At 39.3% G+C, this 17,616-nt stretch overlaps 1 protein-coding gene across 3 annotated transcripts in view; it reads left to right on the top strand.

Annotated features, from left to right (window-relative positions):
• Positions 1-965: 965 nt before the first annotated feature.
• The window catches only part of LOC108257866 (rho guanine nucleotide exchange factor TIAM2), a 50,059-nt gene continuing 33,408 nt past the window's right edge, over positions 966-17,616 (top strand). For 2 of the 3 annotated variants that reach the window (XM_017455968.3, XM_017455970.3), the window contains exon 1: positions 966-1,118. The gene's annotated coding sequence lies outside the window, so the exon portion shown is untranslated. The remainder of the gene's footprint in view (positions 1,119-17,616) is intronic. The other variant, XM_017455969.3, reaches the window with a different exon arrangement.

The raw sequence follows: 17,616 nt of genomic DNA on the forward strand, positions 1-17,616 counted from the left end.
GTTTTCCAGTATTGAGAGTGAGGGTGTTGGAGGTGAAGCCACCTATTTTCAGCCATCCAGTTAAAAAGTCCAGAACCTAGCGGCAAAGTGAGATGCGAAATCCCAGCTCTGCGAGTTTACTAAAGTGGGACTATGTTAATGAAGGCTGAAATGTAATCAATAGACAGCAGTGTCACATACTTCCTGCTTCCCATATCGGGATAAGATAAGGTGGTGTGTAGGACATGGAAGATGGCGTCATCATTGGCTCTGCGAACTGGAGAGGGTCTAATATGCTGGGTTGTGAGGAGCAGATGAGGTCTTTGATGAATCTCTCAAAGCACTTCATCACCACAGAGGTCAGGGTCACTGGACTAATCATTCAGCAATCGTTCAGCATTCAGGTTAATTGAAATGAACCTCGGTGTGTCTATGTGTCTATAATAACGAACACTTGTGACTAATGAGCAACAGATGCATACATTACACCATGCACTTAAATTAAATCTCCAGGAACTGTGCAATGTATATTTTATTTTAATTTTTTGAATTGTTTCAGGAGGTATGACAGTACTGGATGTGCACAAAACAATGAAAAAAAGCAATAATAATAATAATAATAATAATAATAATAATAATAATAATAATAATAATAATAATAAATCACTATTCAGGACATGAATAGTCAGATCAATGTTTGGGTGTGCGTATAATCCCAACGAAGACTTCACTGAGTCGATTCTTTAGAACAAACTCACGTGAGTGAATCAATTCATTTGATTCTTGAATCAGAATAGATTGAAATATTATTTGTGTCCCTGCTCTGTACAAGTCAGGCGTGTCTGAGTGGAATAAGAGCTATAAAAATGAATAGATACCAAATTAAAAGGAATTATGAACTTTCACAAAAACTTCCCATTACGTGTGCATGAACGAATCGATTCGCTCGATCGAGTCATTTGTATGTGTCGTTTCTAAAAAAAAAAAAAAAAAAAAAAAAAAAAAAAGACCGAATCGTTTGCTAATCTCTCATCACTTTTACAGAAGAAGAGAGAGGAGAAAGTCAGTCCTCCCTGAATCCATTATGGACTAATAAAAGACGCGTTATCATTCTGCTTTTTCATTCGTTTCATTGTTTGGTGAGTAAATAATCTGTATTTTCTTTTCTTCATCTTCACCGTGTCCCGTTACAAGTCTGAAACTTTTTTTCTCCAAGATGTCGCGATAACCTTTTTGACAGGGTTTGGTCTCCATAGCAACATCTTTGCGTTCTTTGTCCTAAAACTAAAACACCTTTTGCAGGTAGAAAAAAAAATCAACTAAATGTTAAATGTTGGCGTTTAAATGCTTGTACAAACACTACAGTTGGGATTTTGAGACCGAGAAGTTTCCGTTCTAAAGGAATATAAGTGAAACCATGATATTTAACCTGTTTTTATAACACTTATGTCTGAATATAAACACCACCATGTTGATGCATGAATATCATAACAGCAAAGACCTTAAACCTGCAGCATATAGTGCTTTTTAATTATTTGTTTGTTTATTTATGTGGCTCATTATTCCTCTGTCTGTTCCTATTTCATACACCTAACCACACAACTGTGAGTTTCACACACACACACACACACACACACACACACACACACATCTATAACTCATAAACGTAACATCCATAACACTTCATTTTCATTCAGGTCTTATACAGTGTTTTCTGCAAAAGTTTTTTGTTTGTTTGTTTGTTTTTTTTAAACAACCATATTGTTCATATGGTGGACGGCTCAACAGAATCCGTTACTTGAAAGACAAATGCTTGTTTTTTCATAACTCTTGATCTAAATGCTGTGTATTTTGCCTGTTTTGAAATCTCTTCTTATCTTATACATACATACACACACACACACACACACACACACACACACACACACACACATATATATATATATATATATATATATATATATATATATACACACACACACACATACATTCATATATATATATATATATATATATATATATATATATATATATATATATATATATATATATAAAGTATTAATATCACATCAGTGTTCACCTCAGTTTGCCTCCACCGCCTGTGTTCTTCAAGTGTAAACGGAAATGCGTCACACTTTGACAAGAAAGTGTTTTGATTTCTGGCGTTTGGTGAAAGTTCTTCATCTTCCTAAGACGTGATGTGACATCCATAACGCCGATAAACTACTATACAGTTGTAATATGTGTACGAATAGCTTTCGTTCACATTTTTGTCTCATGAATCCATTCACACCGTCTCATGAATTCAACCCTTCTTTCTTTCTATCTATCTGTCTATCTATCCATCTATTTATCTCTCTACGGGCGGCTGTGGATCAGGTGGTAGAGCGGGTTGTCCACTCATCATAGGGTTGGCGGTTCGATTCCCGGCCCACGTGACGCCACATACCAAAGTGTCCTTTGGCAAGACACTGAACCCCAAGTTGCTCCCGATGGCAAGTTAGCGCCTTGCATGGCAGCTCTGCTATCATTGGCGAGTGTGTGAATGAGACACAGTGTAAAGCATTTTGGATAAAAGCACTCTATAAATGCAGACCATTTACCATCTATCTATCTCTATGTATGCTGTGATTTTCTGATTTGAAATGAAAGTCTTTCTCACTGTGACATGGTTTTTATTCTTTTTACTCTTTAGGCACACTTTTTTTTTCTTTTTCCTCTGATTGTCTTCTCTCACTTCACTCACTACTCTGATTTACACAGCATGAAAAATTCACTGCATGTCGTCTACACTGGGTCATCATGCCCCTCCATTGTGTCCCAGCGTAGCTTCTCCCCCAAGCCATTTGTGTGTGTGTGTGTGTGTGTGTGTGTGGTTCTGTTGCGATGCAGACGAGTGTGTGACGCTACAGGTCACTGAGGACAATACAAACGCTTGGAGTGTGGCTCCAAAGAACACGGCCCACAGCAGGCAAAAGGTTCAGATACGCTTAAATGCTTGAAGGCGAGGTTTTAAGAAGGAAAAGCTCATAGATCAGATCCAGCACACGACTTCACCATGAGCTACTGCACATGGCACAAAGAGCGCTCTGTTGTTGGAAACACGAGCCTATAATCACCGGTCTGTCACTCTGCTGTGCCTTTTGATCCGCATGGCCACATCATGTAGGAATGCCATCGTCGCTGGATTTCTTTAGCTCTTCTTGGAGTCGTGCCTACGACGGCGTACATTTGAAGTGCTATGTTTAGGAAATTGGTTTCAGGGCAGAGCAGGAGCACACTGTTGGCTTGTGTGTCTTTAAGATGTTCAATGTGAAAATAAAGACCACCAGTGGTGTATTTTCTCCATGTAGTGGTGTAATGTATAATGTAACACATGGAAAAAATCCCCTGCTTGCAATTAATCAGCGTTGCTGCTTGGTTTTAACGGGGAACGAGCACGTTGCAGAGTGTTTACATGTGCCGAGTGGCTTGGACAGCAGGTAAATGTCACTCCACCTAATGAATGGTTACAACCCCAATTCCAAAAAAGTTGGGATGATTTGCAAACCTCATAAACCCATATGTTATTCACAATAGAACATAGAAAACATATAAAATGTTTAAACTGAGTAAGTGTACGATTTTAAGAAAAAAATAAGGGCATTTTGAATTCGGTGGCCGCAGCACATCTCAAAAAAGTTGGGACAGGGGCAACAAAAGGCTGGAAAAGTAAGTGTTAGAAAAAAGAAACAGCTGGAGGAACATTTTGCAACTAATTAGGTTAATAATTAGGTCAGTAACATGACTGGATATAAAAAGAGTATCTTAGAGAAGCAGAGTCATTCAGAAGTAAAGATGGGATGGAATCTGGATGGAAGCATTTGTTGCTCTAAAACCTGTATATACCTTTCAGCATTGATGTCGCCTTTCCAGATGTGCAAGCTGCCCGTTATGTAGGCACTAATGCACCCCCATACCATCTGTTTTTATTTACATTTATGTCCATTTTACACAGTGTCCCCATTTTTTTTGGAATTGGGATTGTCGTTTGGGGGAAATGTCTCTAAATCTGACTTCTTTCCAGCATCCATCAGACTCTCTTGGGTATCTTCATAGTATTTCCTGGGTTTTTTTGTTAGGGCTTAGGCAGTGAGTGGCTTGCGGGGAGGGGGCACACTGCGAGTAAAATAAGTAGTACAAGTAGGTGAAGTACAATGAAAAGGACAAAAATAAACCATGCCTCCCTGATGAGCACTTCCTCCGGTTTCTTTTGCTGACTTCAAGTCGGAATTATCATAATTATCATAATTACGGGAAATCTCCAAGGTGAACAGCACCACAATGTCGTAATTAAAACATCTTCTATAAGCCTTGACTTTCCATGCCAATAACAAAAAGTCATTGCGGTTTCCGGTATAACTTTGACGTCTACAGCACACGGTATGATTTAACTGGTAATTTAGCATGTTAGCGGTGCAGTTATGTACAGTTTTTACTCTACAGTTTTAGTCCGTACACATTTTTGTGCACGATGTTCATGAAGAACAGCTAACCGACCCACCAAAATAAACTCCTTGTCATCAATGATACAATAAATAAATATATACAAACAAAAGAAGTTTTCTCACGTTGTCCATGTTTACCCCAACCAAAACCACTTAAACACACACCACGTCATAATCAGGACCTCCAAACTCATACGCACGAGCCTTCAAGGAGTACCTGGGGCAGAAATTCAATGAAGAAACAATACTAATAAGCCTCTACAACCTGGTTGAGACAGCACAAATGCTGCTAGCTAACTTGAGATCACAGAAGGGAGCTGTGCTAGCGTCTCTCTAGCTAATTTGCTAGAGTTAGTTAACTCACCACATCGTTAGGAAGTTATAAAATGTCCATTGTAAAATCCTAACATTGTTACCAGATGTAAGAATGTGAGATTTGATATATTGGTGTCAAGCAGCGTCACTTGGGTTTTCACACCAGATTTGTTCACTAACATCACTAGCACTGTTCAAGTTTAATGATATCGTATTTTGGGGTCGGTTTCACATTGGGATGAAAATATCTGAAAAAGTATATACAGTATTTAAGCCACTTAAAAAAAATATTTATATATATATATATATATATATATATATATATATATATATATATATATATATATATATATATATAAATACATTTATTAACATTTCCAGGGAAAAGTTGGAACATATGGAGCGTTTCTCCTCTATTACATATCTTAGCATTTCTCCTCTATTGGCAATTAAATAAGGGAGACCTTATATTAACCAAATCAAACACAATCTTTGCATTTAGGAACTTGTTCTTGTCCAGTCTCAGATTCTAATGGGACCTAAGGCTACGTCCACATTAATCTGGATAGATCTGAATTAAAACTGTGTTTTAATTCTAAAACTCTCTCCGTCTACACTGGAGTTTTCAAACATTTTCCGAAAAATTGCTTGCCCAAACTCAAACTGCACATGTGTAAAAATTTTGACCTGCGTCATTTCCGTCAGGAGTTTATTTACTTTCTGTCACTTTGAATCGATGCGGCAATGTCGAGGAAAAGCAACAAGTCGTTTTAAAAGGTTGTACTTTTAAAGTCACATTAATCTTTAACAATGGTATCAAACTGGATAGCGGGCGCAACAACTGCAGTACGGCATCCACAGGGCAAGCCCTCTTTAATGTTCCGTTCTAACACAGATTCATATGCTGAATTTCACAGAGAACCAGAAGGCAACAGAACATTGATTGAACTATTGCAAATCTGTAAACCTGATTTGATGACCACATAGAGAGTTCAAACGTTATTAGTGCTGAAAAGATGAATGTCAAAAATGAAGCCTCAACTCAGTGAAAGTGCTATAAGCAGCTGGATGAGGACTGAGACAAGCAAGTCAACCAGGGTTAAGTGGTTGAAGACGGAATGTTCACATTTGTCAAACAAACCAAACTAAAGAAAAAGTTTGATTGGTCCGCACCAAGCAAACATCAGCGAGCCTTCACAGTGTTTTGCTTAGCAACTGCAAACTGGACATCCATGAACCCCACAGCAGAGAAAAGTTTAAGGGGTTTTGGGTAGTTTAAAGAAATTATTTGTTACATTTCAAAAGGGCAGTTAGATCAATTATAATGGCAGGAAAATCTTGGTTTCTATACAGAGCCTTGCATAATTGTACAGTGAATGACCCAGTCAAAGCCTGGATCTTAATCTGATTAGAATTTATAGCATGACTAGAAATTGGCTTTTCTACATCCAACTGATAGAGCAAGAAATATGGGCACAAAATATCAGGATCTAAATGTGCAAAGTTGATGGAGACATATCCCAGAAGTCTTACAGCTGTAATTGCAGCAAAAGGTGGTTCTACCATACCAGGTATTGACCTAGGGGGTGAATACCAACTCAAATCAACAAATGTTTACTTATTTTGTTTAATAAACCTTTGTGTCACAATGGAAATATTTTACACATTCGACGTTCGACGTACTGTTTAAATCAAATGGTAAAAATCCCAGTTAAGTCCATTTCACTTGCAGGTTATACTAGTAAATACGGAACAGTTCAAAGGGGGTAAATACTTGTGCAAGTCACTGTATCTGTATATATCTGGCTATCCAGCTTTCTGGCTCTCCAACTTGGTCATGTTTAGATACGCGATGAAGGACGGAAAACCTGCAATAATCCTTTGAGAGTTTATTTCTTTTGGTAGAAGTTGATGGCGTTTGGTGCATAAAATCGTCCATGATTATATGTGTTACTTTCTAGAAATGATTGTCCCAGCGAAGGTCTTGGGTGTAAATGTTGTATATCAAGCTATAGCTCAACTGAGAATAAAAATGGACAAAATAGACTTGGAAACATATTGTCCTACATAGTATACAGTATATTAATGTTTAAGCTAATAATGTGTCATAGTCACATAATGTGTGCATAGCACCATTGCAATTACTTGTGTTTACTCTAGGTCCCTTGGAAACCAAATGCCATACTTCATTGTCCTTAGCTGACCTCAAGAAACTCCCTTCCTCCAGGGACCTTAGATGAAGTGGCCTCCCTGCATTCTAAAGGTCACCATATGGCTAGTGGTCAGCGTGGTTATTGTTGGAGCTGATTAGGCCTACAGAATACACTCTTCGTTAAGCTTTGTTTGAAAAGAGCTTTTTCCTTAAGGGTGGAGGAGGGCAGCGATACGTTTTTAAATGTCGATTTGAGACCCTGGGAAGTAATCAAAATTGGGCGAGTACTATAGATTACACCCAAGCTTGAATTGAAATGTCCCCATTAAGTTCCGTTCATTAGTTCATCATAAAGACGGGATTCGTGCTGAAAACAGGTTGGTTAGAAATCCTTGGTGACTCCATGTAGGCAGGTGATCATAAGCTTCACGGGAGCCTGCCACTGAGTGTTCCAGCTGCAAATTCATATACTTGCTGTCCAAAACCTTCAATAAATCAAACCTATAAAAAATGACATGTTCTAGTTATTATTTCGCAAACTAGTTATTACTTGGCAAATTGGTAAACCTTAAGTTCATGACTGAATCTGCTCATCCCTGAAGATGGTCAAAGTATAGTAGGTATGAAACAGTGGTAAGGAGTCTCCAGTGTCAAGGGCCTTTCACACTGAGCGTGATTAAGCGACGCGAATGTACGACGCGATGACGCTCTTGTATCGCAAGATATAAGCTATTCACACCGGGTGCGATCAGTCGCGGCACGACAAAGCGAGATTTTTTTTCCGACCAGTGTGTCGATTTTTCTCCCATCGCCTGCGATGAGATGGGCCATCCAGTTAGATTTGAGCTTTAGATCACATGCCCGGAGTTGCTGCTGTTGCACAAAAGGGTGATATTGGTGACTCTATAGCACAGAAAGCTGTTTTGAAAACCAGTGTAAACACCGAAGAAACATATTTATGTAATTAAATGTGTGCCAAAACTAAACAAATACATTTGCGCAAACAAACACAATCTGAAACAACTCGACTCTCAAACAAACTGAAAGCGATTTTCTCCCAAATGCGTCGCCTTGATTTTCTCACAAATGCATCTAAGCAACTCCCTCTTCCAAACCAACAGATGGCGCTATCTGTCAATTTGCACTAGTCTCCTGGGAGAAGCATTACACCACGCATTACATTATACCACAATAAAGTGCAGTAAATAGTTTTTAAAAAATGTATTTATATTTTTATTGAAATGACTATGATCGTTATGATTTATGATCAATCGTTTCGCGTTCAGTGTGAAAGCACCGTTTGTCGGTGATCCGCTTCACTTTATCACATCGCGCTCAGTGTGAAAAGGCCTTCAGTGTGTTGTAACGGTCAGAGGTAATGGCGTTCCTTTGAGGGTTTTCAGATATTTTTTCAGGATGGAGGAGTTTGTGTATTCTGTGTTCTGAAAGCTGCTTTAGATCTGCTTTTTAAAGCTGCTTTTATAAAGTTTATAAGAGAGAAAGAAAAATGAAGTTGGAGAAGGAATGACTGCTTATAGCACAAACAATGATGTGATTACTCCGTATATCGGCACAGAGTGGTTTCGGTGTAAGCACCAGCTTTAATATTGAGTAAATGACACTTCGGACACAGTATGACCCAAATGTTCTGTTTATTTGTGCATTCCTATTAAAGGTGCTTCCTGTAAAATTGGTGTCCCTTCTTACTTTTCATCATCATTCATGTTTTAAGTCAAAATTTATATTCCTGAGAACTATCCTTTGCTATGTCCACTGATGATGGTGCTAAGTCTACTGTAGTAACCATTTCGAACTGGGAAGTGGACTTTTATGTAATGAACAGCGACCAGAACGAATTGTTGTACAATATATTGAAAAATAATCAACTTCACGGTGGTAATATTAACTCCACCTTCAAACTGCATCAAATCATCCCATTGTTGATTATTTTCCTATAACAGCACACCTGTTGTGTTTTATTCCTTACATATAAATTCAATCTGATTTCAAAATTGTAGCATAATAATAAGTATATCTATTCTTGCCTTTAGTTCTGATTATTATGGGGGTTTTTCCCGCAAAAATGTAAGCTTGTTGTTTAATACCTTCTGAGTGAAGAGCTTACAGTAAATAATGCCATGCAGATCTTTTTTAACTAAACCCATATGGTTTGGTAGTTCACTCTGGTAGTTGGCCTTCGAAATGGAAAACATGAAATGTTGGGACAGGGAAGGACTCCAGTCATATTGCCCACCTCTGCATGAATCATGCTCCTTTGGTGTTAAGCTGCATGTGTATGTCTTTAATCACCCTCTTGTTTTTCGCCAGTTTTGCTGCTCATCCTTATGCATTAAACCAGCAAGAGAGAGAGAAATAAAATGAGAGAAGACTCTAGCATCTTCTGATTTCATTTTTTCCATTGCTGGTCCATAGCCTCTAATCTCATTTCGACAGTGCCTTTATGTCTTTTGTGGGCAAAGGCAGAAGAAGGGCCCTCTGTTTCCAGCTGTGTGAACTGCTGCTGTGTGGAATTCGTGGTGGATTTTCTACCTAATTACCCTCCATTTTCTTGCGCAAAGGGACGCTTTTTTCCCCCAGTGGAGGAATGTGATATGGCTTTAGCGCTCCTCAGGTTTAGTTATTTTTCTCTAAGCTAGGCTCACGCTCTACATTAGCCTGCTTGTTTGGGCCGAGCAGAAGCGTGTAATTCCACCACGACTCTCCAGCACAGCAGCAGAGATAACATCTTCACAGCTTATTTTATTCAAACTCAACTCAATTAGTTGCACCACATGGCTACGGCCCGCACCATCGAAGACGCCCTGGCTTAAACAGTAGCATGGATTATGCTTTAATATATCTATGCTTAAAAAAAGCTTAATACGAAGAAGTGTCTTTCTTCAACTGAATAGAACAGTTTGACCTCTTAATAAAAGCTTATTCAGAGTGCCTGAGTCTGGGGTTTGTTATATTTTAGAACAGCAAAAACCCCTGTAATTTTCACACTTCTGAATAAGACATGGTGCATGTAGCCCCTGTTCGATGCTCTAGTTTCCTTCCAGCTCTTAAACACGTAGCAGTAGACGGATTAGTGATTGTAAATTGACTTTAGGTGGGTGTTTGATGTTCTGCGGTGGAATAGTGGGTTTATACTTGCATCACATCTAGTTTTCTGGATCCATGGCAAACCTGACTAGGATAAAGTGGTTACTGAAGAAGAAAGAATACATAAGATTACAAGTGGTGCATGTGGCAAAAAATGTTTTCAAAACATCTCAATTGTCTCTCTGTATGCAACCAACAAAAGTGATTGAAGGAACCTGATCAATAGACCAAGTGATGGAACAGAGAGTGCACCAAGACGCAGGACAAACAAAAGTTTTTCTGCAAATGTAAAAGAAAATAAATTGTCCACATTGTCAAACTGGGACTTGATAGATAGACTGTTTCATGAGAATTGAGACACAGTGGTGCTCTGAAGAGAATGGGGTAATGGGGTTAACTGCTCTGTGTTCACTGGAAGAAATCTTGAATCTTACACCAGCATTAAGAAAAAGAAAATTATAAACAGATTGAAGTAGTAGAGAAATGATTGCTGTTTAGTCAACATATATAGCTAAAGTGGTGTGCATTCAGGGTGCTGTGCGTCATTTATATTTACTGCATTTGGCAGATGCCTTTATCCAGAGTGTCTTACATTTATCTCATTTATAAAACAAAGTAGCTGAGGGCCTTGCCCAAGGACAGCAGCACTAGGATTTGAACTTATGACCTTCCAATCAATAGCCCAACCACTTAACCACCACCACTGCCCTAGGAACAACAATAAATTACCAAAACATTAATATACTATGTTTTTCTGGTCTAAATTTAACAAACTTCAGACTCACACTCTGAATATGTGTTTATCGTGAGGTCAAACTCTTCTACTGAGTTGAAGAGAGGCACTTAAAAAGCTTTATTTTTATGTCTCATTAGTATTAAGTATTTTTAAGCATACATATATTAAAGCATAATCTAGGCCACGGTTTAAGCTAGGGAGGCTTCGATGGTGCGGGCCATAGGCATGTGGTGCAACTAATTCAGTTGCATTTGACCAAAACAAGCTGTGAAGATGTTATCTCTGCTGCAGTGCTGGAGAGTCGGAGCCGTCGTGGTGGAATTACACGCTTCTGCTGGGCCCAAACAAGCGGGCTAATGTAGAGCTTAGAGAAACATAACCAAATCTGAGGAGCGCTAAAGCCATATCACATTCCTCCACAGGAACAAAAGTGTCCCTTTGCACAAGAAAATGTGATGATGGAAATGGTTCTGGAAGTTTCAAGACATTACTGATGGGTTGGCGATTTGGTAAAATTACTCTTCAGCAATGGGCTCATAAAGATGCCACAAAAATATGATATTAAAATGATATTAACATCTAAAAAGTACAGTTTTTGTTACCATAATTTATCTGCAGTGCTCTCAGAAAATATACTATGATGTAACTTATTGCAAAATTGATTTATCCCCTTTTTTCTTACGTACCTCACTGACACTGTGAATCAAAACAGTAATACTGAACTGAGACTGTAGGACCTCACACTCACCAAAAACACAACTGCCTTCTCTGTTTACACCTGAGCGAGTGTGTGAAACCTGGCACAGCCTAGGCACGTGCCCCTCGGCTCAGCTGGAATGCGGCAGGTTTGGAAAGCAAAGGGCCTTTGAGCTTCAGAGAGAACCTGCTACCGAGAGTCAGACTGCAGAGGAAGGGAGCGTTCCTGACTCGGAGCAGAAATTGAGCCAAGGTAAACAGAGCCAGCACTGTCCTTGGCGAACCCAAAACCGCCACCCCCAACTCCATTTTACAGTATAACACGTGTGGAAAAGCAAATGTGGACTCAGCTGAATGTGCAGAGATGTGTGGCAGCAGCAAAGCATCAATTCAAGAGATGCTACTGTCACTGGCTAAGATGCTAAACCCCCTCACGCATATGTATTTATTTTCCTCTCTGAGGCGCCACTACATTCAAAAGCACTTACTCTTGCTTTCTCTCTTTAATAAGATACAGCAGGAATGTTCCTCCTTCCCCTGGTCATTATATGAAAGACAAAGTTTCCCCCACTAACAGCTAATACCCGACTGCCCTTCACTCATATCTGTATAATCTGCTGTCTTGTTAGAGTATCCCTGTCTCACAGTTCCAGGAAACAGGAAACCTTAAACATACAGCAATAAGGACGACAGGGTGGCCACAGCTGTAATTTGGAGATCGGTGCTCTGTGTGGTGTCGGCTGAGCCCCAGGCAAGTGGTCTGGACTGTTCATTTGGGGTTGTGTGTGGAAAAAGTGTGTGTTGCCATGCTGGAAATGCACAGGCCTCATTAGAACTCCCACTCTGCCTCGCTCTCACTATTCCCTACACTGGAGAATCAAGATTTGCTCATCCCTCTGCAATGGTGTACCATCACAAATGTGTCACCAGCAACAGTCTTCTGTGAATGTTTCTTAAACCACACCCTGCTGTCTCTGTAATTCACATACTGTCTTCGAACAGATGACTCAATCTCAATGAAATAATGCACAGGAAACAGTCTGAACCAAAGCTATGTTCCAATGTACTTGAACGTTACGGAAGTTTATGGTCCCAGGTTCGTTAACCAGGACAGAACCTTGGCAGGTTTTGACCCTTCAAAGTCACCATATGTTATATTCTTTAGCACCCTGTGCATGTGTTGATTTGCTGTTGCTCACTAGTTTACAATTTAACCTAAGGATTGAGCTGGAACTAATTTACAACTGTTTTATGTTGCTAAACACAATTAAACTACTGTTTACTGAATAACATAGCTAGCTAACTAGTTAACTGTGGCCAGCTAATAAGTTATCCTTGGTGGATTGCAAGTTGGTCGCGTAAACTAGCTATAAGCTCTGAATACATGTTGTATTAGCTTGCTGATGTAAGACAGAGAATGGCTTTTGGCCATCTACAAACACAAATAGGATCAGAAGTGTGACTCTTACCTATGAGACGAGCAATCACCTTAATTTATAAGCATACTTTCCAGTTGTGGCGACACCTTCACACACTAGTTGGTGAAACAGCCATGGAACACAGAATTGCTTAGCGAAGGATACATATGATGAAACCCTCAAATTTGTCCAAATTAAGGTATCTCAAATGGCAATTGTTTTTTTTGACATGGAGCAGCTTATATCTGGGGACACGCAAGTGCCCTATACATGCTGTCTACTTAGGAAGCTGTCTTCTAATTGGAATTTATCTGTTATTTGGCTTTTCAATATGACATTATTTTAGTGCAAATGTTACATAAGAATTAAAGGTACACCTCATGTTGCCTTTATATTGGAGTTCACTGAGTGCACTGAATATTCACGACTGTATTTTCAGACATTCTATCTAAAGTGATTTGTACTAAGCTATATGGTGAGTGGAGTGTGGTTTTAGACATAACGTTGGTTCGTATCTGGGGTTCACCTCGAAAACCGCTGTATGTGGCCTTACTGCAACACAACTTTGCTGTTTTGGTAGCAGGAACACTTTGCTTCCAACGTTATAATGAGAACTCACTTCTTTTCCAGTTATAATGTCCAAGATTTACACATGACCATGGTTTTGGCATTGGAGTTGCTCATGATGTTTTGTTCTGCTTGAAGTTACCTAAGGCTGTCTAAATAAAAAGGCCAGTCGAGCCCAGTGCTGGTCCTATATGTCCAGTTCAGCATAGTCTGGTGATTTTTGAACCAGGTGTTTCACCAATTTGGCCTGGATTCCACACATACAGAACCACAAATAAGTGCCCTGGGATCAGGATAGTTCCATTAGTGTACCAATATGATTCCAGTTAGCAGCGTTGAGCACATTTGTGTTTTTCTGTTTTATTATGTTTAAAGTATATTTGGTTTATGCAAGCAAAATAAATCTTAAGTTTCGTGAAGAGACAGAGGGACAAGCATAGAAAGAGACTCTCTTATGTAGTACTTTATTACTTTATTTTCACAGCCTGAATACTCAACATACAAAATGAGCAAATCAAATCTATATACAGTATTATATTGTAATGAAATCCTGGCAAATATGAGAACATGGCTTTTCTTCCATTTTGAGGACCAAATGTGGGTGCATACGGGCTAAATGCATGTAGGAACTAAGCAGCGAGGACATTGTGCGAGTAAAAGTGTCAGGGAAATTTAATAAGTAGTACCGCAAGCTTGTTCCTGGGAATTTTTGGTGCCAGGTGTTTGGATTTGTCACTTCACTGTGGCATAAGATGTCACTCTGTTGCTTGTTGCTTTCACTGGACTTGCAACTTCTGACTGGTTGCCTGTCACAATGTTGTATGCAGGATCCCTGTAGTATTTATTCTGAAAGGGTAGCCCTTTATTGTAGGATCCTTTGTAAAAAAAACTTCCAGGGTTCCCACAAAGGGACAAACTGAAGAACCTTTATAATGTTAGATGAAAGATTTTTGTCTAAAAGTGTAATGCCGATACTCCAGCAAACTGTTTTATAAATTGTAAAACAGGAGCAAAAGGTTCATGCTGTTTTAATTACTCGCTTTTTCCCACATGTCGTGAGAGGTCTGCCACATTTTGAGACCCTCACAGTGCCAACACTTTTGGTTTAGTGGCTTAAGCTTTGTTGGGACAAACAAAGCATCTTCCTGTTTCTTTGAGAGTGACTATTACAGTTATAAAGCCATTGTTCTTAACACATCATGGTGTTTTTGCCAGGCATTTCCCTCCACTAATGAGAGGCTTTACACCACAGCTATGTTTAATTGCAGATAGTCCTCTGTTTCCCTGTCTCATTTTACCAAAGAAAAAAGAGAGAGAGAGCGAGAGAGAGAGAGAGAGAGCTTTCACCACCACAGTCAGTTACTTGTGTATGTAAAGTAACGGTTTGGTGAAAATCACATTTACTCTCTTTCCCTTTCACCCCAGATGTAGTCAATCACAAAAGGCATGTTTTGTGTCCAACATTTGTTTTTTGTTTTATAGGGTTTTTTTTTTTAGTATAGCTAATATAGTCAATCATTAGTTCAACTATTATTACATTATTACATTATTGGTACAACTATCTAACTATCTTGGACCGAATAACCTTTATCTTAATACCAGTCATCTGTTATTAAGAAAACAAAGCATTGTTTGAGTTCACAGCAGATACACAGTATGCTAGCATGCTAGTCTACAGCTAAGAAGGTAAACCAGTTTCATATTACACAAAAGTTTAATAGTAATTCAGTCACAAATGCCTCACCAAACATTGACTACGTTTACCCGGACAGCAGTAATCTAATTAATGACCTTATTCTGAATAAGACAATATTCTGATTAAGGTGTTTACATGAGTCGCTTTTAGAATAGTCCTTTCATGTTCCAGTTTTACGTGTTATAGGGCATAGAGTGATTAACGGCACACGTCATTACGTCACCGCGCCACGCCGTCCGACGTTCCCTCCAGAATTTCACGTATCGACGTACAGTTCCGCTTCGCTATGGTACCGTATACAGTTTTGGGTGTTTTTATTTTTAATTTTACAAACGCTTCAAGTGCAGTTAATTATTTGTCATGCTATACGTGCGGATACAAATTCTCCAGCAACAGGCCTCCTGTGTACTTTCATTCGGCAACATTTTATTCATGCCACCGCGACAAACTCGGAGGTACTGGATGAGAGTACGAAGTAAGAACCGGTGGGAGAGAGTTGTTTTAATGGAATTTGATGACGCCGAATGGAAAGAAAATTGTCGCATGTCCCGGAGATCATTTGTAAAATTATGTCCCGTTATGGATGGTGTCATGAGTCTGCAGGAGGTCACTGTGTGTGCACATGTGCCCTTGGAGATGCGTGTGGTAGTGGTCCTGTAACGACTCGGTAGCTGCGGGAAATACCGAATGATAGCCAATCAATTTGACGTGCACACTGTGTGCACAGTACGTGTGTGTACGTGTCCTGTCGCAAAACGTGGCGAAAACTCCCACACGGCGTTAATAGTGTGATTAAGGTGTGTACACACTTCGATAATGCAACTAAAACAGGAGTACTCTACATGTCTTAATACCATTTGTGTTTACTTCGAGTATGACTCTAGCCAGATTAAGATAAACAATAATCGCTGTTTACATGCTAGTTTCTTAATCAGAGTATCGTCTTAATCGGGTTAATATCGGATAATTGTCGTCCGTGTAAACGTACTGAATGTTTAATAGCATAACAAGAATCTGAATGTCTGAAAATGTACTTTTGGATTTCGGTTGAGAGAGCCTTCCGTTACGAGTGGCACACTCTCACAGCGCCAGATTTGGAGCGTTTGTAGTAAAGGAAAATTGTGTCCTTTTTTAAAATTTTTATTTTTACTACAGTCAGTTTTTTGATTCCCAGTTCCCACCCACTGGCTCATTCTCCCCTAACACACAATAGCTAGCAACCAGTCCAGGATGAGCGTGAACAACTTCATCTGCCATCATATCATGAGACATCTCAAGGCAGATGAACACTGCACTCTTGTGTGTACCCGAGCTTACAGACGTCCATGATTAGACTAACTAATAACCCAAAGGAGAGAGGGATGACATCTTTCCCACTCAGACACAGCCAGTTGTCCTTATTACACTCTTGGGCTCTTGACCACAAATGACTGTTGTATCATCAGGGTTTGAACTCACAATCTCACCAGGAATTTGTGTCATGTTTTTTTTTTTTTTTTTCTTTCTCAAAATGTTCCTTTAAAATACATAGTCCAGACCATAGACCAGACATAGACAAGACCAGCACGGTTGATATTTGAGTGTGTGACAGATTCACACACATGTACACACTGGAACTCTCACACAGACAAACCCAATTTAAATCTCTCATCAGTGTTTTCCCTCAAGCGAGTCACACACTCATAGTGCATGTGCTTGCGTGTCTACAATAATAAGGTACCATTGCCCAGGCTGTGTCTTTATGGCGGTGAGCTTTACGAGGTAAACGGTAAGCTGCTAGCACTGAAATCCCTCTAGATTAAGGGTTTAACGTGCTGAAATCACAGGACCCTCCTTCCCTGAGGCTTTGTCTGAACTTCTTTGACCCATAATGCATTTCACTGTTGTATTTGGCCACTGGGAGCTAATGGGATCTGAATGTTCCTCTGATTTGCACCAGCAGAACTGTAAAGCCAGGTATCGATACAGATGTTTTACTTTATAAGCGTTGCAGGCGAGAGAGAGGTGAAATGTCAAAGGCATGCTCTCTATCCAGCTTTTGAAACATGATATATTTATTAGCTTAAGTTACTCTTTGCAAAATTATTGGCACCCCTCATCTAATATTTTGTGAAGCTTCTCTTCCAAGCGCCAAAGAAGATAGCTTTAGACACCAATACATTGGGGTGTTGTTTTAAGTATTCAATCTGTCTGTACATTAGAGGTGAGCGGAAAATAAAACTATTGTTTTCAATTGTTTTCGATTCCTTCTGCATTGATCTTTAACAACTCAAATACAAGGTCATAATTGAATAATGACAATTATAAATATTTATTTTTGGCCACGTCTAGAGCAGTTGGATGGAAAAACGTGAAGGCATAATTCACAAAGCGAGCTAAGTTAGCTAGTACTGCGGATTTGAGGGAGGACCAACTCAAACTTTCACCCTCAGCTTCAAATGCAGCTGTGTGAGCACATTGTAGAA

The sequence above is a fragment of the Ictalurus punctatus genome, chromosome 25 (genome assembly GCF_001660625.3).
Source record: "Ictalurus punctatus breed USDA103 chromosome 25, Coco_2.0, whole genome shotgun sequence".
In the NCBI taxonomy this organism is placed as follows: Eukaryota; Metazoa; Chordata; class Actinopteri; order Siluriformes; family Ictaluridae; genus Ictalurus; species Ictalurus punctatus.